Raw genomic sequence first — 24,267 nt, 5'->3', positions numbered from 1 at the left:
ATAATCCGGGCTACTGTTTGCCTTTATTTGCACCCTTTAAATAATTCTTTTAAAAAAAATCTTGTCTACCCTGTTCTTTACAAGGATTTTAGCTGGCTGTTCAAAATCATTTTCTTCCCAGTATCTCAATTTCTAACTTAAACTTCTCAAGGTATAACCCAGTGGTTCTTTATATTCTCAATACATTTTTATATTCTCAAAATATACTCAATGGTACTGCTCTCCTTCTCCCCTATCTCCCATAGAACTACCTAATTTACCCATTTCCAAAAGTAAATTTTCTGGTTGTCTTCATCACATCCACCACGGTACATTTGTCTCCTTATTACTTTTTTTAAATTGTTTTATTATGGTTGTCTCAATTTTCCCCTGTTGCTGTTCTCCCTGGCCTTCCCACACTCTACTCCCTAAGTCAATTTGCACCCTGTTGTCCATGTCCATGGGTCATTTATACTTGTTCTTTAACTAGGCCCTTCCCCTTCTTTCCTCCCTCATCCTCCTCCCACATCCCCTTGGGTCACTGGCAGTCTGTTCCTCATTTCCATGCCTCTGGGTCTATTTTGCTCATTTGTTTGTTTTGTTGCTTAGATTCCCCTTATAGTTAGATTATATAGTATTTGTCTTTCATTGCCTAGCTCATTTCATATAGCACAATACTTTCTAGTTCCTTCTATGTTGTCATGAAGGGTAGAAATTCTTTCTTTCTTTCTGATGCATAGTATTCCATTGTGTAAATGTACTACAGTTTTTTGATCCACTCATTTACTGATGGGCACTTGAGCTGTTTCTAGTACTTAGCTACTGTAAATAATGCTGCTATGAACATTGTGGTACATAGATTCTTTTGATTTGGTGCTTCAGAATTCTTAGGGTATAATCCCAACAGTGGAATTTTTGGATCAAGAATAAGTTCCACTTTTAATTTCTTGAGGAAATTCTACACTGTTTTCCACAGTGGCTGCACCAGTCCACATTCCCACCAAAAGAGTACTAGGGTTTCTTTTTCTCTGTGTCCTTGCTAACATTTGTTATTTGTTGATTTGTTAATGAACGCCATTCTGATAGGTGTGAGGTCATATCTCATTGTGGTTTTAATTTGCATCTCTCTGATGGCTAGTGATGTTGAGCATTCTTTCATAAGTCTATGGGTGCCCTCTGTATGCCTTCCTTTGAGAAGTGTCTGTCCAGACTCTTTGCCCAATTAGTAAAGGCTTAGAAACTAAGTAGGAAAGGAGCAAGGAGACACCCAGAAGCAGAGGGGGGAAAAAGGCCCACAAACTAACATAAATTTCCATTTCTTATCTCCTAGAACCCACCCTTTAAACTGATGGCAGAGTGGTCAATATAAAGTGTAAATTATACTTGCCAATTTCCTGCTTAGGCCCACTGTCTCTGACTCTAGACTGTGAGCACAATGAAGTCAGGACCTATTCTATAGGTCTCTCTAGTTCATGTTTGTGTACTGACAGACGAGTATAGTTCCTGTTTTATGACAGGCACCCCTGGCCAGCCCCAGATTCCTTGTGCAGTACATGACATACACAGAATACAAAGCTAGGTTCCCTGCCCTGTCTTTTCATTTCATATATTTTAAACATAAAATATATTTCCTAAGTATTATTATTCAACTATAGTTGTTCTCAACATAATATCAGCTAGCATATTCTTTTCTCTTAAAAATATGTCTAGTATGAAAAAGAGGAGAAGATAATTTATCAATTAATAAATTAAATATTTATTAAATGAACAAATAAACTTTTAAAGCAATCCTTCACATGCTGTAAGCCCAAATATGTTTGTTTCTGTTTACCAATTGATTTTCATATTGTAATGCTAGATCATTTGGAATTCCAGAAACACACTGTGCTATTTCCTGCCCTCATTTCTTTTCTCAAATTACTCTCTCAGAACCAGATAATTCTCTGATCCCATCTCCATCCCATTTTCTACTTTCATTCCAGTTTGTTCTTTAGTATTTTGTGATCAATAAGATCCGTAACTTTCGTATCCATTTCTTCTCTCCAATGCAGTGTGGATGAGAACTAAATGGTACTCATTAGATGACTGTTGAATTAGATAGAATTGAATAATTATCTGTTCCATTACAAAGACTTTCCACATACAGCACTTTATAAGATTATCTCAGCAGTTTTTCTGTGCTTGCAGATAATATTATTATTCCTATTTTGCAAAGAAATGACTTGAGGCCCAGAGAAGTCTGAGTGCTTTCCAGGATGCAGTGTGATTTGTGATGGAACAGGTGTGAAGTTCATGTCTCTGGCATATACTTTTCAGCTCATGATGGAGACCTTTGATTATATTTTTATGCCTCTGTGGAATTTACCAACATTCTAGAGCCCCCATGGCAGAAGATGCCAATTTTGTTTTTGTTTTATTATTTTTTCTTTTTCAAAACTGGTAACTGGAATAAGTTGTATTTCTCTGGAGACCATGAGGATGGATGAAGAGGAAATATTTTCTTTCTTTGAATTTCAGAAGTTCCTCTAGAGACACGGGAAGAGAATGAGAATTGTTTCATTGTAAGTATTTTTTTAAAAAAAATAAAAACGGTATATTACATTTGCAATTTTATGGCATTTCACAGTATTAAGCACAATTTCTAAAAAAACTGAAACATACTATTTTTTATTAATGGTCCATTTAAAACCACCAAACATTTTGATGTCAATTACTAAAACAAGGTTTAACGCTGTCAGAAGGCATTAGTGCTAAAAAACAGTCATCCTTTCTGTATTTTCATCTGCAAAGTATTACAGTTTATAAAACAATTTTAGCTCTGAATACGTAAGACCCTATATGAAGGTTTCCATATGTTAAGAATTTTATTTGTGTGTTTGATTTTAAATTGCTTTGAAAAACAGACAGTTGAGGTTTATAAAAAGGAATCTTTCTTTTAGGAAATAAGTGTCTCAAAAGTGCAAGGCACCAGCAATAAAAACATTCTGACCACAAATCAGAAACACATTGGGGAGTGTTTGTTGAGTACATCTTCTGAAACTTGTATTTTGTTTCTGTTTTCTGGAAAACTGAAAAATCTTTTGTTTCTTGGCAGGGCTTAGCCAAGCCCTGGCCAGCCCGACTCCTTGTGCAGTACATGACATACACAGTATCCAAAGCTAGGTTCCCTGCCCTGTCTTTTCATTTCATATATTTTAAACATAAAATATATCTCCTAACTATTACTATTCAACTACAGTTGTTCTCAACATAATATCAGCTAGCATATTCTTTTTTCTTAAAAATATGCCTAGGATGAAAAAGAGAAGGAGAAGATGACAATTAATCAGTATTTTAGCTGCTAAGTGGCATCTGGCCAAAAGCCATGAGGCCGACAACTGGAGTTTGGAATGTTTTTGCAAGGCTAATTTAAGGTGAACTTAGATGGATTCAAGATTTTAAGTCCTAAAATGTCCAGACTGGAGCAAAGTTCAAGTAAAGTAATTCACTGCTCACCACACAGATAGGACTAAGCCCACACTGGCTTGTGATTTGATCTGTATAGTCAAGGAGAATTTTTAAAACAGGCAGAAGGGCTAGGTTTCTGTGTCTTACTTTAAAGTCTCTTAATAACTTAGAGAATTATACTCTTTTAATCAGCTAAGAGGGTTAGATGGCTTAAATAAGTACTTTTATAGCTATTAATAATTCTAAGTTTAAACTCTCAGGATCACCTCTGGTGTGTACAACTCCTTTAACAACTTAATGACTATGAGAAATACTCCTATCTTACAATTTTATAAAAATTACAGAATAAATAGCAGAAATGTTAAGTAATTGAAAATTCCACTAGTTCTACACAGAGTACTGAAAAACAACCTGAAGAATCATTTAATTAAACATGTAAGCTATTTGAAATAATTTTTGACTGCCTTAAATATAAGATTATGTTAATACTTTCCTGGCAGGGGTGATGTTACCATGATCATGAAGATGTTTTTCCCAGGACAAGGCTTATCCATTGTACTCCAGATGTGCTGACCCCTGTTATTTACCCAGAGGTAGGAACCTTGAGTGCATAATTAGTGATAGTGGGGAACTGTGTTTGTGCTCTCTCCTGAAAGATAAAAATATATAAAAATATGTTAATCCAAAATAATTGCCATCAAAAATAGGAGACATACTTTGATGTTAGTTTGCTGTACATTAGCATATTATAAGCCAATAGAATCAAATTAGGAGGGAGTTCAAATTCTTGCTTGTTTAGTGAGAGTTAAAAACAGAAACCTTTCTCCAATATGAAATGCAAGGATTTTTTAAAGGAAATGAAAAAGGACAAATAGGAAATGGCTATTATTTTGAACAAGAGAAGAAAAGTTTAATCACACTTTGAAGAAATGTGCTTTATCAAAGAAGTTTCATTTTTCTTATTCCTGTTTGTTATTATTAGTACAGAGAACTAAAATATTTAAAGTGCAGCTATCGATCTAATAGATATATAAAATGTATACAATCAAAAGCTTAAAGTTCAGCAAAGATTGGTTAAAAATAAATGAAATTGTCACATAAAACACATTGTATTATTATTTTATGAATTTTCTAAGAGACTCAAAAAGAGGCACCTATGAATGGTGTACAGGGAATTGCAAATTACCTCTTTTAAATATAATAGAATGACATATGCAAAGTAATAAGTACAACTGATAAGTAATAGTTGAGGTTTACAATGTCTCTGAGGGAAGGCAGGGAAGATGCTTTTGGGATTTTAAGTAACATGGGTCTTTATGACTATAAGAAACAGATAATTAAATAGTTGTTGCTTTTTTTACTTTTCAATATTATTTATAAGCTTCACTAGGATATTTTTTCCTGGCAGTAGTGGAGACAAATATGGATTTTTTGCAGTACAGGTAAAAAAAGAATTGTGCAGAGCCTTGTAAAATGCCAGACACCAAATGGGGCTTATTCATTCCCTCAGCACTCTTAATTTAAACAGTCTTGATTTTTACTACTAAATACACCTTTTATTGTCTACAAATGTTCATATGTCGTGGGCATATGCTTGGCAAGTTCTCTGTCTGCTTCATTTATTTTAACGTCTATTTTCCACCTGCATTGGAATGGAGGCAGCACGACATAGGACAGTCTAGCCAGGCTGTGGGTATATGTCTGGGAGAGAAATCTGATTTATGCTTTCTTCTGTGAAAAAACCAAGGCTGTCATGACAGAGAATCACATCTTTTACTGTAGAAATTATTTCCTAACAAATGCAGCACCAACTGTGAAAATAGGTTGTGTGCTGATCTTTATTTCATTGACTCAGCAGCTTAGAGCACCCAGATGCTCTATTAAGTTACCTGCTAGTTCATCTTTATGTAAAATTTGTTTGTTCTGATTAGACTCATTTTCAAATTCTCTCACTTTACTCGTAACAGAAGTTTTCTATTGACTTAATCTTTTATTCTGCAGATTTCTAACCTAGGGAGCTAGAATGGATTGTCCTGGGGGCCTCGTCGGAGAATGCTCAATTGGTGCAAGTCCCCATGAGCTGCAATCACACACACATTTCCCATCATAGAAGAGGATTAATGCGGGCTTTCTCCTGATATCTCATATATATTCTACAATATGTATTCTCCTTCCCTTCCTCCCTCCCTTCCTTCCTTTCTTCCTTCCTCCTCTTTCCTTCCTGTAGCTAGGAAGTATTGTATACCTACCAGAAAATACCAGTTGTTTAATTAAATAATGCCTCACCTTAATGGTTTTAAAGTGGGCATATGTTTCTAGCAAGAAGTGCAAACAATGAGCCTAATTCTAAAGCAGAAATTAACCTTCCACTCCTCTTTTCATTCAGGTAGGGACTGAAGTCAGAACAACTCCAAGGCTATGGTGTTAGTGTCACCTCTGACCCAATAGAAATATATTTTAAGATTGGACCCTCCTTTCATGTAATAATCTTAAACTTGGATTATCTTAAAACCTTGAATTTTAATTTTAGTCAAAAATGGGAAAGATAAATCTCGATAATTTCTATTGAATTATCGGTGTTCCATTTCTTTGGTACACCTTCTTATTTTATTATGGATTGCCATTTTTTCTGTATTCCTTAAAATATATAGACATTAGCTTTCAAAATGTGTATACTGGCCCTGGCTGATATAGCTCAGAGGATTAGCATGGGCTGTGAACTAGAGGGTCGCTGGTTTGATTCCCAGTCAGGGTACATTTCTGAGTTGTGGGCCAGGCCCCCAGTGGGGGCCACGTGAGAGGCAACTGCACATTGATGTTTCTCTCCCTCTCTTTCTTTCTCCCTTCCCCTCTCTCTAAAAATATATAAAAATAAAATTTAAAAAATGTGTATACTGCCCTGGCTGGTGTGGCTCGGTGGATTGAGCATGAGCCTGTGAAGCAAAGGGTCGCTGGTTCGATTCCCAGTCAGGGCACATGCCTGGGTTGCAGGCCAAGTCCCCAGTGGAGGCCACATGAGAGGCAACCACACATTGATATTTCTCTCCCACTCTTTCTTCTTCCTGTCCACTCTTTCTAAAAATAAATAAATAAAATATTTTTTTAAATGTGTATACTTATCAGTGATTTTTCAGGATATTCAGTTGATGTTAATATGGTAACATTAATATACATTTCCCCTAAAGATATAGCAACCTTTCTGTGTTTTGAATAATTCTGTGTTAAAATTACTCCTCTATGTATTTTTTCACTGCATTCAGCAATTGTGGACCAAGTTGTTTTGTGGTTACAGTGGCAGTTATTATAATAACAATCATCATGGGAGACAAATGTAGTGATTTTCTGCCCAGATACTTTTTCCTATCCTCAAAAAGAGTTCTGAATCATAAACTATTAACATGTTTTCTCAAAAATGATATTTGTAGATGGACTTGGACACCCAGAAGATTTTGTTAATATTTGTCAATTCAACAGTAGAAACAAGGATGTGAAGTCATACAAAAAATTCTTATCTGTTGTAGGGTTTTTGAATTCCACTTACAATAATAGTACCTAGCACTTTTTTGCACCATGAGAAATGACGGGGATAAAGTTTACGAAGGGCTTCTTGGAAGCTCACTTTCCTCATCTGAAATTGTCAATATTTTAGGTTATATAAACATGCACCTAAAGTCTTTATACTTGCTATCAAATTTTGTGTGGTATTTCTTTTACTTTCCAGTATATTTTGACCCTATTGAAATTTTCTTGCCCAAGGTAAGTCTGAGAACACAGAAATCAAATGATGCTCAGATTTGTAGACTACAACATAGCTACTCATCTCTAAAAACAATCCATATAAATTAAAAAGAGAAATGAAACTTAATGCTGCTGTGAAGCTAAAAAGTCTATTTAGAATCCCTAGGTGGCATGAAAAGCATTTAGATTCATTTCATTCATATGTCAGATAAAGACTTTCATGTAGCAGTGAGATGAATGCTGAATAATGGATCTTTTGAATAATGTAATTAATAATTCATTAAGGAAGATTTTAAAAAATCTGACAATGCAATGTGTGTGTATTCTCTACATTGTACTCCTAAAATGCATCATAGCATTGATGATTTTTACAAATTATCTGAGAAACAATTAGAAAAATACTGGCACTTTATTTGCAAAATAATAACATTAAAATCCAATGAGGGACAATATATATTTTTAATTTATTAGGGATTATGATAAATCAAGATTAAAGATTATTTTTATTTTTTAAATGTGTTCATAATATAACAAAAGATATAACCAATACTCTTTCCTAAAAAGATCTTCCTGTGTTCACCATGTAAACTTTTTATGCTTTTTACGATATTGAAGATGTTTCTTTTGTTCTTGGATAGCTGATCAAATGAGAAATGGCAAACTTTATTTTTCATTCTTTGCCTTATATGAATTGAAATGACACAATCCCAAATGTGGCAACAGCAGCTTAGAAGTCTGCCTGTGATGAAAACAAATGTTGCCCCATCTTTACATTGCTGTTGTCTATACAAGTGGATAGAGGTAAAGAAGTTTACTGTTTTCTCATTGATCAGTGCCTACTAGTACTCATACTGTCCCTGTATTCCCATAGCGTAGCTTGTATTATGCTGTTTGCATCCAGAGACATTAACTGCTGGAATGGAGCTGCCTGTGGATATCAGAGTTCAGTGACTTGAGGACCTAGGAGAATCTTCTACAGAGGCAATGATAAAATTTTTAGCATTTTTCTTCAGTAATATGGACATTTTATTGAAGCAGCATAGATATGCTCTCAGAGCATTTGCTATCATCTATTTTTGTATAGAGAAAACAATGGAATATTCAGCAAATTGCTCTTGCATGTTTTGCCTTGGTATGTTAGAAGCCATACCTATCTGTGGTGTACAATTTGTTATTTTTTCATTAGTTATTCCCCCAACCATATGAAGGTAACTGGTCAAGAAATTGATAGAGTAGAATTAATTCATTTTTTATTGTCAAACAAATTGAGCTATATTGGATTAATTACAGATCAAATTGAATTAACATATAACCTAATTTTTTAACTTGTTGAGACTACATTGAGAACAAATAATTAATCAACTTGAAAGAGTTGGTTTTAATCCTAGCCACTAGACCACCAGGGAGACCTGAAAGAGTTGGTTTTAAAACTTAAGCAACTGCACAGAACTTGAATTATAAATCAGCTTGATTTCCCATTCTTTTGAGACTTCTGATACAGGAGAGCTAATCTTTTTAATGCACAGTTACACAAAGATAAATGATATAATGACCCAGCCTGAAAATTTTATTTATTTATTTTTATTTTTTATTTAATTCTTGTTCAAGTAGAGTTTTCTGTCTTGTATTCGCAGCCCTGCCCCCCCTAGTGCTCCCCACCTCCCTCCCATTTCCGCCCCCACCTTAGTTATTGTCCATGTGTCCTTTATACTTGTTCATGTGAGTCCTTCCCCTTTTCCCCTGTGATTCTCTCCCCTCTCCCCTCTGGACCCTGTCAGCACGTTCTGTATTTCAGTGTCTTTGGTCACATTTTGCTTGCTTGTTTGTTTTGTTGTCTAGATTCCTGTTAACGGTGATATCCTTCACCAAGGAGGACATACAGAGGATCCAGAGACCCATGAAAAGATGCTTGATATCACTAGCTATCAGAGAGATGCAAATTAAAACCACAATCAGATACCACTTAACACCAGTCAGAATGGCTACCATAAACAAAGAAACAAACAACAAGTGTTGGAGAGGTTGTGGGGAAAAGGGGACTCTAGTTCACTGTTGGTGAGATTGCAGACTGATACAACCACTATGGAAAACAGTATGGAATTTTCTAAGAACACTAAAAATGAACGTGCCTTTTGACCCAGCCTGATAATTTTAAAATGGAAAATTTAAATTTTATTTCTCAGATGAAATTATTTATTTTGATGTACATTGAAGCTTTTAGTGCTGACTGCATTCTTAAGGCTTTCATTTTTATTTCGTAGGGCATTTCTTCCTCTAAAGGTTTCCTCTAGCTAATTGGAAACAGTGTGAACTAATGGAATGAAGCAACGATAAATGATTGCAACTGTTGAGATATAAGAGATATAATCCTTACTCTGTCAGTGAGTACTGCTTTGTATTTTAGCCACATTACATTTTTCTCCTGTCTCTATTTTTTTCTTAAGTACACTTTGGAATTTCTACTTCCATAGTGGGAGTGTGTTAGTAAACACAAGAAGGGAGAATGAAAAAAATATCACTCTCTCTGACAATATTACTACAACAATATTATTTAAAGGAGAAATAGACTTCCATGTCCTTGAACTCTGTGTAGATTAGAAAGACCCAAAACTTCATAAACACACTTGTCCTCATCCATTGACTGGTACAACTTAATGCAGCCTGATCTTAGGACATCTTGTTGAAGAAATATAGGAATGGCCACAATTGAGCTGGATTGATACAATAAATTTTCCAGGAGGAAAGGGATATTTTAGCTAGGTTTAAAAAAAACATTAAAATTAATCCTAGTGTTTGGAAGCTAAAAAGACCACACATGAATGTGATGGCCAAGAGTTGTTCTCTTGTATAATTCCTTCCTCTTGAGTGCAGGTAGAACCTGTACCTTGTTACTGAACAGTAGAATATGGCAAACATTACAAGATATCACTCTTGTGACTGTATTTTGTTTTATAAGATTTTTCTGTGTGGACTCCTTTTGCATTCTCCTTTTGGCTGAGAAGAACCAAACAGCTTTATTGTGAACTGCCTATGGACAGGGTCACATGGCAGGAAGTCTCTAGGCTTTGTAAAACTCAGTAATGCACAATAAATACAAGGACATAGATTCTTTCAATAAACTTGAATGAGTTTGGAAACAGACTTTTCTTTAGCTGAAGCTCTAGGTAAGGATACAGCTAAAGCATGACAGTACTCATGACCCATGGAAACTGATAATTAAAGCATGCTATTTTAAGCCACTAAGTTTGTGATAATGCTTCTCAGAAAAATAAAATTAATACAGTTGAATGTGTCCTGATGCTAGAATGCTATCAGTGGAATACTTGTACCTTGAACCTTAATATGTGTATGTTTATTTACAAATTATATACACTGCTACTATAAAACTATGGGGTAATTATTACTTAAATTTAGTTTCTTATTTTACTAAACACAGAAATACACAAAAGTTCTCATTTGTTTTATCGATTAGGTTCCACTTACAGGTGAGACCATGTGGTGTTCATCTTTCACCATCTAGCTTATTTCACTTAGCGTAAAGTTTTCTAATACCATCCATGCTGTTGGAAAGGGTAGAGGTTGCTTCTTTCTTTCTGATGTGTAGTATTCCATTCTGTAAATGTACCACACTTTTTTTTTTTATCCACTCATGTGCTGCTGGGCACTGAGGTTGCTACCAGCACTTGGCTATCGTAAATTGTGCTGCTATGAACATTGGGGTACATAGGTTCTTTTGCATTGGTGTTTCAGGATATTCAGGGTAAAATCCCAGGAGCGGAATTTCCAGGTCAAAAGGGAGTTTCATATTTACTTTTTTGAGGAAATTTCATACCATTTTCCACAGTGGCTGCATTAGTCTATATTCCAAAAACATTGTACTAGGGTTCCCTTTTTTTCATAACCTACCCAGTGCCCGTTGTTTGTTGATTTGTTTATGAAGGCCATTCTGATTAGTGGGAAGTGGTGTCTCATGTGGTTGTCGATTTCATTTTCACCCAGGGCCACATCAGCCTTGCAGTTGCCTTCAAAGGGCTGAAATAATTTTATGACTGTATAAATGTAACTACTCCTTAACCATTAGGGAGTTGAAATTACATTTGGCTCTTTGAAGGCAATCATGAGGTTGATGTGGCTCCCCAGGGAAAATGAATTTGACACTCCTGCATTTAGCATATCTTGCAATGCTGGTTTTATGGAGGTGTATTCTTTTAGCCTTCTTTTGTCTGGAAGTCCATGTTTGGCCTTGCATTTTAAGAGTTTTTGTCTTGCCATGAGAGTCTAGCTGGGTATAGTTTTCTTGGTTTCAGTCCTTTGCTTTTCATTACTTGGAATACTTTTTGCCATTCACTTCTGGTTTACAGTGTTTTTGTTGATAAATAAGCTGCTCACCTTTCAGAACTCCCTGGTATGTTACCTGTTTTTCCCTTGGTACTTTTAAGACTCTCCTTTTGTCTTTAAAATTTGGCATTTTAATTATAATATGTCTTGCAGTGGGCTTCTTTGGGTTCATCTTGTTTGGAAACTTCTTTGCTTCCTGAACTTGCATGGCTTTCTAATCTCCAGGCTAAGGAAGTTTTCTATAATTATTTTTTCAAACATCATTTTTATCCCTTACTCCTTTTCTTCTCCTTCTGGTATTCTTGTGTGTTGGGGGGGGGGGCTTTTTCCCCAAGTCCCCCCTGTCTGCCATGGATGAAAGTAAACACTACCAAGACATGATCTGCTTGGGGAAGAGAAGTTGCCAATTTCTCGAGGAAAAAAAGGCCTTGAGCCTCTTCCTCCAGCAGCTTTTACTGGGTTGTAATACACAGGAATACAGGGTGGCAAGGATCAAACAGTAGATAACATTTCAAAGAAATTTGAGGGCTTAGTCTGAGTCATTGTCTGTCAGGAAGGGAGTTTTGCAGAAACTTTAGGGTTTCCTGCTCAGACCCTTAACATATGAATGAGAACACTCTTAGCAGAGCAGGTTTCACAGGTTTTTTAGTAATTCTTTGTGATGCCAGATTTTTCCCGGGGCATGTTCTAGCAAGGCAAGGAGCTGCAGCCCTCCCCCTCAGGTTTTTAGGCTTAAGTGGATTAGAGCCAGGAAGCGTTTCTCCCAGAGGACATGGGGACTTGGGCTATGTCATACAGCCAGGGGCCAAGGGTCTATTGCTTGTTCTTTGTTACAGCCCCCTGAGTCCTTCCATGATGGCCTCACAAGTGATCGAGTCTGGCTTAGGTTTCCCCTTGCTGTGAGGAGTCTTACCTGTCTCTGACCTCTGACCATGCTTTGGGGGAAGGGTGGAAACTAAGGCAGCATTAGCTACCAAAGACAAGCTTTTTTCTCCTGTGGCTTGCATTCTGTAGGTAGCTCACTCATCCTTAGCCACAGTGGGTAGTTACAATTCCCGAAACTAGGCAGAGGGGTCCCCAATGTGTGTTGAATTTTGTAAGTTCTTTATAAAATTTGGATATTAATTCCTTATCAGATGTATTGGTGAGTATGTTCTCCTATTCTGTGGGTTGTGTTTTTATGTTGTTGATGTTTTCCATTGCTGTGCAAAACCTTTTTAGTTTGATATAGTCCCATTTGTTTGTTTTGTTTTGTTTTTTGCCTGTAGATATATCCCATAAAATATTGCTGCAGCAATATCCATGATTTTGCTGCCTGTTTTCTTCTATGATATTTATGGGTTTTGGGTCTAATATTTAAGTCTTTAATCCATTTTAAATTTATTCTTTTTTAATGTTATTTTATTTTAATTTTCTTAAACATTTTTATTCTTGTTCAAGCAAAGTTGTCTCTACTTTCACCCCACTACTCCTTGCCCCCCAGCCATCTCCACTTCCCGCTCTTGATCCTACCCCCATTTGATTTTATTCATGTGTCTTTTATAGACGTTCCTAAAAACTCCTTCCCCACCCATCATCCCCACCCACTTCCCCTCTGGTTATTGTCAGTTTGTTCTTAGTTTCAATATCCCTGATTATATTTTGCTTACTTGTTTTGTTGATTAGGTTCTACTTATAGGGGAGATCATATGGTATTTGTCTTTCATTGCTTGGCTTATTTCACTCAGCATAATTATCCTTCTGGTAATCTTATAATTCAAATCTTGTTCCATTTCATGTTGTCCTGCAGTTCCCTTAAGCTATCTTCACATTTTTGGAGTGATATTTTATGTTGTTGCTCTATCTAGGTAATTCTTTCAACCTTGTACCCAAGCTTACTAATTTGGTCCTCTGCCTCATTCAGCCTGATTGTAATTTCTTCTAGTATATACACATTTATTTCAGAAATTGTATTTTTCATTTTTTCCCAATTCTTGTTTATAGTTTCTATTTCCTTTTTCATATTGTTATGGATCCCACTGAGTTTCTTATAGTTGTCAGTGAGTTCCTTGAGCATGCTTATAACCATTCTTTTGAATTATATATCTGGCAGTTCGCTTTCCTCCATTTTATTTACCTATTTTACCAGGGAATCTTCCATTCCTTTTGATTGTGGGTTCTTTCCTTGTCTCCTTATTGTAGGTGACTCTTTTTGTTTGATTGTGTGATTTCCAGTGCTCTGCTTTGCCAGTTGTCTTTGCAGGTTGACTTTCTGTGGCAGGGGTTCTGTGGGACTCAATGGTGAGATCTCTCTGATCTCCTTGTCTGTATGCTCTAGTGCTACCCTTTCTTCTTTTTGTGTGAACTCTCCTGTTAAACTTGGGCTGTGCTTGTTGGTGGCTGCTTTGTTGGTGGGTTCTCCCCTCTAGCAGGTCTACTTGTATTCATAGCTCCCAACTTGTTTTGTATACTGTTGTGCTGGTGTTGGTTAGCAAAGCAGTATTACCATATAACCAAACCTATGCCAGCAAAAATAACCCCCCACCACTTCAGTAGCCTCAATCACAATTGAACTAAGGTTAATAAAGTTGAAGAGAAATTGTGACTATTATATGTATGACAAAGGGAATGGTTAAAAGAAGGGAAAATGTTGTTGTGTGGTGAAAGGGAAGAAAATTGATAATATTTGGGATAGAACCAAGGTGAAGAAAGGGAGAGAGGAAAATCTACAATGTGAGTAAAACCCAAAAGGGTGATAAGGGAATGATGTGGTATAAAGAGGGAATAGTGTACTGTGAGGTTTGAAGTAAAACTGAAAAGGCACTGGACCAACAGGAACAAATTTTCAGAAAGACCACAGCAGGGTCAAAAGCAATGACAGCTGAATAAAGTTTAACAAATGTGGAATGGGAATAAGAATATTGTAGAAAAGCAAACAATGAATATGAGATGTCTATAGTAAAGAAAAATGATTTTGAGAGGATGGGGAAAGCAAAACTATAACAGTAAGAATTAAAGCCCAGATTGAGAGAGGGGGAAAGATAAAAGAGAGAGAGAAAACAATTAAATAAAATTTCTCACTCAACTGATCAGGGATAGGGCAAAGGCAAAACAGAGAAAGTCAGAGAGAGAGTGTTCTATGAGATTTAAAATAAAAACAAATAATGAACAAACAGGATTTCCTCTGGAGAAGCAGAGTAACATTTTACTCAACTAGCAACTGTTTATAAAAGGTTAAAAAGAAATAAGACTCTTATTAGAAGGGAAAAAGAATGTGAGCTGAGTTAAGAAAGAAGAGCACTTGTGTAATGACAGAGAGAGGAGGAATAACAGCAAACAAAATATACCCAGAGACATTGAAATTAAGAACAATCTAACAATAGCCAGAGGTGGGGAGGGGACAATGAGGGGGAGGGTTTTCAGGAATTACTATGAAGAACACAGGGTAGAAGCAAGGAAGAGAGGTGGGTTTGTCTGGGGTGGGGGGGAATAGTGAGGAGAGAATGCAGACAACTGTAATTGAACAACAATAAAATAATACAAAAAAGAGTAAGGGAAAGAAACTTGGAGTAGTGTATGAGAAAATAAAATTAACCACAACAGTATTAAGGCTCAGGGAGATGGTGAAATAGATTAAGACCAGGGAAGGGGGCTATGTGGGATTTGGAATACCAATAGTATGATAATAAATATATAGTCTGAATTAAAAGAATAAAAAGTACAAGACCAAGAGTGGTGTTTTATTTGAAATATGAGTGAAATTAAGGAAGAGAAATTAAAATGCAATATGAAAAGGAGAAAAAATGAATCAAACAATAAAAACAAACAAAACTAAATAAACTAAATAGTAAGAAAGAAAAACTTTTTAAAATCCATGTTCTGAAAGATAGCAAAGTAAAATTTGTCTCAGCTATTGATGTTCACTTTTTTACTTCTTTCTGGATCTGTCTGGTTTTCTCACAACTCCAGGTCTTATTGTATTATTCTTGAAAAAAAAAAAAGCCTCTTGCTGACTTTAAAGCTGGCAATCTGCCTGAATCCTGCAGGCAGAGGGGGACTGCACTCTGTTTTTTTTTCCTTTCCTGTGGTTCTGCAAGGAAGGGAGCTCAGTCTGGGCTACAATAATCACAGGTACTCAGTTTCTATGCCACGCCTGCAGAGTGCTGTGCAGCTAACACTGTCCATTCTGCATATTTTCACCAGGCCAGTGCTGATAATCCACTTTGTTTTGCACTCCTCTCTGATCAGTTCCTGTGGTACACTGAGTCAGAGCAAATCACATTCCATCTCCTCCTCCTTTGTTGGCCTGGGCATTGCATGTGCTCAAGGTCCCTACAATGGGACATTGGGGTTGTTGGGGGGGGCTCAATTCAACAACTGGGAAAAAAAGCCTCTCTAGACACCACTCCTAATCCAAGCCCCTGCTGCCCCCATTTGATCAATCCATGAGGTGCCCTCAGTGGTAGCAAATCAAGTACATACTCCTTCCTCTTCTCTGGTTTGGTCTCAGCATGTGTGAGGTCTCTGCACAGTCAAGGTCTCTGCACAGGGGAAAAGTTGTACTTTTCTGAAGAGTCCCCTTGAACATGCTAACAAGTGTCCGGCTTTCCACACATTCCAACGCTCTGACCGGACCAGAGTCTATCTCAGTCACAGCCAGTCATAGCCCCTCTCTTCTCCCAGCTCCAGATGTTACCCAGCTCCCCAGTTTCTCCGGTAAGCCAGTGACCTCCACCCGAGTTGGTGTGTAACAACAGCAGTGTGACCCTTATTGCCACCCCCTCCCCCCAAAACTTTATGTGTCCAGATTTCTCCTGGAATGGGTCTATGACTTTCCCACGCTGGGAGGGGAGGGAGCCATTGGGCTGCTATCACTGACTGGCCTCTCCTCTGATGCTCATGCAGCAGCCATGGTCTCAGGCACAAGGTCTGGGGTCTCTGCCACCTGTTGGCCTACAAAAATTTCCTTACTGCCCATTTTTAAGCACTCTCTGCACATTTTGGCTTTCAAATTTCATACCAGCTGGGATTCTGTTGGCTGTTTACACTGTTCTTTGGAAGATCATCTAGATGTCCTAGTTGGGTGCACAAACAAGTGGACTCAGTTCCCACCTACATCACTGCTATCTTCATCTTTAGACTTTCAATTTATTGCCCTCTCTCTTCTTTTGGTACCTCTACGATTTGAGTGTTTTTATACTTATCTTGTCCTAGAGGTTTCTTAATCTTTTTATCTTAATTTTATCTTTTTGATGTTCTAAATGGATGTTTTCTGCTACTTTGTCTTCCAAATTGCTGATTCAGTCCTCTGCTTCATCAAATATGTTGTTAATTCCTTCTGGTAGTCTTCATTTCAATTACTATTTTATATTCTTCATTTCTGATTGGTGCTATTTTATGGTTTTTATCTCTTTTTAATATTTATTTATTTATTTTATTATTTTTTAAATTAATTCTTGTTCAAGTACAGTTTTCTGTCTTGTATTCCCAGCCGTCCTGCCCCAGTGCTCCCCACCTCCCTCCAATTTCCGCCTCCCACCTTAGTTATTGTCCATGTGTCCTTTATACGTGTTCATGTGAGTCCATCCCCTTTTCCCCTGTGATTCTCACCCCTCTCCCCTCTAGTCCCTGTCAGCCTGTTCTGTATTTTAGTGTCTTTGGTCATATTTTGCTTCCTTGTTTGTTTTGTTGTTTAGATTCCTGTTAACAGTGATATCATATGCTATTTGTCCTTCACCACCTGGCTTATTTTGCTCAGCATAATGCTTTCCAGTTCCATCCATGATGTTGCAAAGGGTAGGAGCTCCTTTTTCCTTTCTGCAGCATAGAATTCTGTTGTGTAAATGTACCATAGCTTTTTGATCCAGTCATTTACCAATGCGCATTTAGGTTGCTTCCAAATCTTGGCTATCATAAATTGTGCTGCTATGAACATCAGGGTGCATAAGTTCTTTTGGGTGGGTGCTTCAGGGTTCTTAGGATATATTCCTAACAGTAGAATTGCTGGGTCAAAAGGCACTTTCATTTTTAGTTTTCTTAGAAAATTTCATACTGTTTTCCTTAGTGGTTGTACCAGTCTGCAATCCTACCAACAGTGAACAAGGATCCCCTTTCCCCCACAACCTCTCCAACACTTGTTGTTTGTTTCTTTGTTTATGATAGCCATTCTGACTGGTGTTAAGTGGTATCTGATTGTGGTTTTAACTTGCATCTCTCTGATAGCTAGCGATATCGAGCATCTTTTCATGTGACTCTGGATCCTCTGTATGTCCTCCTTGGAGAAATGTCTGTTCAAGTCCTTTGCCCATTTTTTAATTGGGTTCCTTGTCTTCTTTGAGTGGAGTCCAGTGAGTTCTTTGTATACTTTGGAGATTAAACCTTTGTCTGAGGTATCATTGGCAAATATGTTTTCCCAAGCTGTTGCTTCTCTTTGTATCTTGATACTGTTTTCCTTGGCCATGCAGAAGCTTTGTATTTTGATGAGATCCCATTTTTTTATTCTTTCCTTTATAGTCCTTGCTCTAGGGGACATATCAGTAAAAATGTTGCTGCGTGAAATATCTGAGATTTTCCTGCCAATGTTCTCCTCTAGGACTTTAATGGTGTCATGGCTTATATTTAAGTCTTTTATCCACCTTGAATTTATTTTGGTGTATGATGTAAGTTGGTGCTCGAGTTTCATTTTTTTGCATGTAGCTGTCCAGTTCTCCCAACACCATTTGTTGAAGAGGCTATCTTTACCCCATTTTATGATACTGCCCCCTTTGTCGAATATTAATTGACTGTAGAGAGTTGGGTTTATTTCTGGGTTCTCTATTCTGTTCCATTGGTCTATGTGCCTGTTTTTATGCCAGTACCAGGCTGTTTTGATTACAGTGGCCTTGTAATACAGTTTGATATCAGGTATTGTGATCCCTCCTACTTTGTTCTTCTTTCTTAACATTGCAGCTGCTATTCGGGGTCTTTTATGGTTCCATATAAATTTTTGAAGTGTTTGTTCTATGCCTGTGAAATATGCCACTGGTACTTTAATAGGTATTGCATTGAATCTGTAAATTGCTTTGGGTAGTATGGACATTTTGATGATGTTAATTCTGCCAGTCCATGAACACAGTATATATTTCCATTTGTTTGTGCCTTCCTTGATTTCTTTCTTCAGTGTTGTGTAGTTTTCAGCATACAGGTCTTTTACCTCCTTGGTTAGGTTTATTCCCAGGTATTTTATTTTTGTTTCTGCTACATTGAATGGGATTTTTTCTTGATTTCTACTTATGCGGATTCATTGTTAGTATACAAAAATGCCTTTGTTTTCTGGATATTGACTTTGTATCCCACTGTTTTGTCAAATTTGTTTATTAATTCGAGCAGGTTTTTGGTAGAGGCTATAGGATTTTCCATGTACACTATCATGTCATCTGCAAACAATGACAGTTTTGTTTCCTCCTTTCTGATTCGAATGCCTTTTGTTTCCTTTTCTTGTTTGATCACTGTGGCTAGAACTTCCAATACTATAATCAATAGAAGTGGTGAAAGTGGACAACCTTGTCTTATTCCTGATCTTAGTGGAAAAGATTGTAGTTTTTGCCCATTGAGAATGATGTTGGCTGTAGGTCTTTCATATATGGCCTTTATTGTATTGAGGAATGCTCCCTCTGTTCCCACTGTGCTTAGTGCCTTTATCATGAATGGGTGTTGTACCTTATAAAAAGCTTTTCCACATCTATTGATATGACCATGTGGTTTTTGTCTTTGCTTTTGTTTATGTGATGTATTACATTTATTGATTTACTAATATTGAACCATCCTTACATCCCTGGGATGAATCCCACTTGGTCGTGGTGTATGATGTTTTTGATGTATTGTTGGATGCGATTTGCCAATATTTTGGTGAGGATTTTAACGTCTTTGTTCATCCGTGATATTGGCCTGTAATTTTCTTTGTTCGTTGTGTCTCTATCTGGTTTTGGAATTAGGATGATGCTGGCTTCATAAAAAGAGTCAGGGAGTTTTCCCTCCTTTTGTATTGTTTGGAATAGTCTGTGAAGAATAGGGGTTAGCTCTCTTTATGTTAGATTTCACTGAAGTCATCTATTGTTACTCTAAGTTCATTGAGCATCCTTATAACCAGTATTTTGAGCTCTGTATCTGGTAAATTTTTTGTATCCATTTCATTTACTTTTTTTCTGGAGTTTTTCCCTATTCTTTAATTTGGCCCATGTTTCTTTGTCTTTCCATTTTGGCTGGCTTCCTGCATTTGTTTCTATGTGTTAGGTAGATCTGCTACATCTCACCGTCTTGATACAATGGCCTTATGTAAAAGGTGTCCTATAAGGCCCAATATCATGGTCTCCCTGTTCATCTGAGCTCAGTGCCCCAAGGGTGTTCTCTTGTATGAGTGGTGTGTGCCTTGTTATTCTTGTTGAGTCTTGATTGATGTCAGGACATTAGTGAGTAGGGATGACCCTCAGGTCAACTGGCTGTGTGGACTGCCTGTAACTGCAGTGGATGAGCTGACATGTAGGGATTGACCTCTATGGAGTGTGAATCACTTTAGAGGGACTCTGATGTCTGCTGAATTGATCCTTTGGGTGTGTCATTTGTGGGGGTAATTGTGTGGCTCTGGTGTAGTCTGAAGCTGGCCATTGAGTGTGTTGGTTCTGGAGCCTCTTCGGAGGGGCTCTGGTACAGGCCTGGTTAGCTTCTGCCTGTCCTGAGCCTGTGGAATGTAATAGGACATTCAAAGTGATGTTTAGTTGATAGCTGTCTGTGCTGGGTTTGTAGGTGTCTAGAAGAGCCTACGCTGAAAACTGAGGCGAGCTGCTGCTAGCTCCAGGCTTAAGGAGCTAGTTGATTAGCAAGAGGTGTAGGACATATTGAAGCCCTCTACTGCTCATTTGGGATTTGTGAAACCTGGAAAGATTTTAGGAAATTCTGCAGCATGATATAAGGCCAACCATTTGTGTGGAAAAGCTCCTGAAAGAGACTTGGGTCAGGTGTGTAATTTGTGTGTGCAGAGTCTCAGAGAATCACCATAGGTCAATGGAGACTCATATTTGGCACTAGCCTGTCCCTACCAGTTATTTGGGGAAACACTCAACAAAGGAACAATAGTGCCTGCTAACACTTTCGTCCTGGGAAGAGTTGTCTATCCAGCCCTTCCTTTAAAAGCAGATATTTCAGTCTTATCCTGTGTGTTTCTGATACTTTTTGGGCTTCTGTCCCTTTGATGAGGCTTAGTATGGGTGTTTGTGAGAGAGTATGTGCTCATTTCCTTTATGAGGATACCTGGCTCTAGAGCAGCTTTTTCTCCCACTCAGATGGAGTTCCCACTGATTTTCACAGTCAGTTATCATGGAGACTTCTCTTCCTGGCACTGTTACTTCTAGCTGGAGAGCCCAGTGTGATGCTTAGACCCTTCAATCCGCAGTAGGGACCTCTGCAAATGACATACTCTTCATTTTTAAGTGCCACATGTAGGTGTGGGAATAGCCTGTTTTGCATCTCTGCCCCTTCAATCATTCTCAGGTGGCTTCTTTATTTTCTTAGTTACACGATTCCTTGTGTTTAGGTGGCTCTCAAGTGTGGTTGTTATTTAATTTAGTTTAAGTCTGATGTGCTTGTGGGAGGAGGCAAACACAGTATTTACCTAAAGGAAACCAAAAATGCCTATTTTAAAAAGAGTCCTGTTGAGAATATGAAACAATTGTGATTCTCATGTATTGGTTGTTCAAATGTAAAATTGTTCAGCCATCATGGAAAGCAGTTTGGCCCTTTCTCATAAACCTAAACATTTACATACAGTCTGATAAGTCTAGTTCTAGATATTTACCTAAAAATGATAACTTGTGTTCAGACAACTTTTTAAGTGAAAGTTTATGATGATTTTATTCATAACTGCTCCACATTTTATAAGTCAAAATGTACTTCAGCTACATAAACTCTGGGGTGTTCATATGATAAAATATCATAAAAAGAAAGAAAAAAACCTACTGGAAATGGAGTTGGATGGATAGATGTCAATGCATTATGCTTAGTTAAAAAGCCAAATTTGAAAGACGAATTCACAGCATGTGATGGTTTATGGCATTTTGAGAAGGCACAACTATAAGCTCCAAAAATGTACAAGTTTTGGGGAGTGGAAAGGGATTGACCACAAATAGAAATGAGAAAATTTGGAGGGGTAATGAACTGTTTTTATTTTAATTTTGGTGGTGGTTACATGACTGTATTCATTTGTCAGGATATCTAGATTAATGGAACTATACACAAAAAGGGTAAAATTTACTGTTTCTTAAATTATACCTCAATAAAGTTGGTTTTAAAGTAAAAAAAAACTTTTCTGAATATAGTGTTCTAGTGTTTTGGTGTTGAATTTAGGTTTGAATACTCTATCAGGGAAGAATAATATCTCATGTATCCTAGAATTAATTTTATTTTATTTTTATCACAATAAAGTTGCTTTTATAGACCAAGTATGTGGCTTTAGGAGGAATTTATGTACAGTATGGAGAGGTTATAAGGATACCTACTTATATATACTGGTATTTCTGAAGAAAAAACACATAGGGTTAAGCAGTGCTGAAAGCTATACTATGTACCAATTATCTTCCTCATGTAAAATGTTTCATACATATGCTCTGTAATTTTACAACAATCTTATAAAATGGATGCTATTATTATCATCTCTAGTTTACTGATGTGAGAGCAATTTCAGAGGATTTAAGTATTTTGCCTAGAACATAGGTAAGCCTGGATTCAAACACAGATATTTTTGATTCCATAGTTTATATTCTTTCTCTGGCATCATCCTATCTCCTAGAACATTTCTGCTAATGTCCTCACAAAGGCAGACTAATCTAAGCTCCAATTATTTTATATTTTAGCCCTAGTTATTAAATACTGAATTTCCCTTCTCAAACACTGAGGTTATTTCATAAAATATTGAGTGCCTATTCAGACATTCAAGGAAAACATAATTTGATTCTGGATTAATTGCCCCAATACTCCCTCTGTGCACCTGTGCTCAGAATGATACTTTTCTTTTTTTGGTGGGGCCTTTGCCAGCACTTTCTGATTCCTCCTGAGGGGTTTGCAGAAAGTAGAAAAATATTAATTATTATGAAAAACTGAATAAATATATAAATATTCAGATATACTTCTTATATATTCAGATATACTTCTTACATATTCTAAGTCCTTTAAAAACTGTATGCCCTCTGCATAACTATAAATTCTTTAAAGACAAGAGCTAACTCTTTTTTAAAAATATTTTATTTATTTATCTTTAGAGGGGAAGGGAAGGAGAGAGGAAGGAAACATCAATGTATGGTTGCTTCTCGTGCATCCCCTGCAGAGAACTGGCCCCTGCCGGAAACTGGCCTACAACCCAAGCATGTGCCCTGACTGGAAATTGAACCATGATAGACTGGTTCGCAGGCCCGCGCTCAATCCACTGAGCTACACCAGCCATGGCCCAAGAGCTAACTCTTATAGTTTCTGATATATGTCAAAACATCGACTCCAAAACCCTATATCCAGAAGATGTTACAAAACATTTTTGAAAGAATAAAGGAATGAATGAATGAAAATGATGGTAGGGAATAGAGATAAAAGCTTTGGAGTGCATAGAGACCTATGTCCACGTCTTGGCTATTCCATCTACTGTTCCACTGATTTTGGGTTAATTATTTAACCATGCTAAGATTCACTTTTGTTTGTTATAAAACGAAAAAAATAAAGGCACCTGCTAATTTTTAATTTTGAGGGTCGAATGAGAAAAGTATGTAATGTGCAGTTTAAGACTGCAAACAGTAAGTACTCACGTTCAATGTTAATAATATCAGTAACAGTCTGTTCTATATTGCTCCATTAATAATAAAACTTATAAATAAATAATAATGTTTATGTGCCTCCCCAATTTTCATTTATTCTTTTATTTATTTTAATTCCTGACAGTTATGCATAGTTTAAAGAATATGATTCTATGAGTAGAACAATTTAGTCTGCTTTTCAAGTTACTTCCTTGAATTAAAAGGGAAGATAGTTGTTAGGGACATGATAAGTTGGGGTGGCAAGCTCTGAGTTTTTTATAATATACATCTCCATATCCACATCTGCTATCATCACTTTTGTGTAGTGGGAATTATTTGAAAAAACTCTTTTTCTATAAAAATACTACTAAAAACCTTATTAGGTAAGTCACAGGAAAATTATTTCAGTCATCCCTAAGCTTAATGATTTCTGGCTGCAAGTTTGGTTCAAACATAAATTAAATCAACTTCTGGATTTATGCCTATTAAATTGGTGTTAGAAAAGTGGGACTATTAGAAACCTATTTTTTAAGAAAGTCTGAAGAGCTTCTGAAAGACAAAACTTTTTTTTGATGTAAGGGCAATCAACCAGAAATATTTTGCCAGATACAATGCCTTTCTGTGCAAAAGGAGAAGCTGTCTCTAAGCAAGTATTGTAAATCTGTGGTTTTACCTCCTACTTTAATCAGTAAATCTGAGTCCTTCTGAGGAAACAAGGATGGTGGCAGAGTGGCTGTAAATAACAATGGAAAGAATTATTTCATGCAAAGTGAAAACACCATGGAGCTTCATTTCATGGAAGACTTGAGATAATTCAGTTTTATTCTATGTCATCAAAAGTTTTAGCAAATCAGTAGCAGTTGGGCTATTAGATAAAAGTGACAGGTGGTGGCTGATGGAGACAGCTGAGTGAAAGGAGCAAGGTGCTGAATATGTCACATTCTGAATTGGAGGGCATGCTCTGGCATACATAGGA

The 24,267-nt window shown here is 36.9% G+C and overlaps 1 non-coding gene across 1 annotated transcript; it reads left to right on the top strand.

The window, feature by feature from the left end:
• The first annotated feature begins 3,911 nt into the window (after positions 1-3,911).
• LOC118982490 (U1 spliceosomal RNA) lies at positions 3,912-4,078 on the top strand. Its single transcript, XR_005065561.1, has one exon. It is a non-coding gene; the product is annotated as a U1 spliceosomal RNA (small nuclear RNA).
• The last annotated feature ends 20,189 nt before the right edge of the window (positions 4,079-24,267 follow it).

The sequence above is a fragment of the Sturnira hondurensis genome, unplaced genomic scaffold, assembly GCF_014824575.4.
Source record: "Sturnira hondurensis isolate 20B ecotype Veracruz unplaced genomic scaffold, ASM1482457v3 Scaffold0025379, whole genome shotgun sequence".
NCBI lineage: Eukaryota > Metazoa > Chordata > Mammalia > Chiroptera > Phyllostomidae > Sturnira > Sturnira hondurensis.
This window is presented reverse-complemented; position numbering and strand designations above follow the sequence as displayed.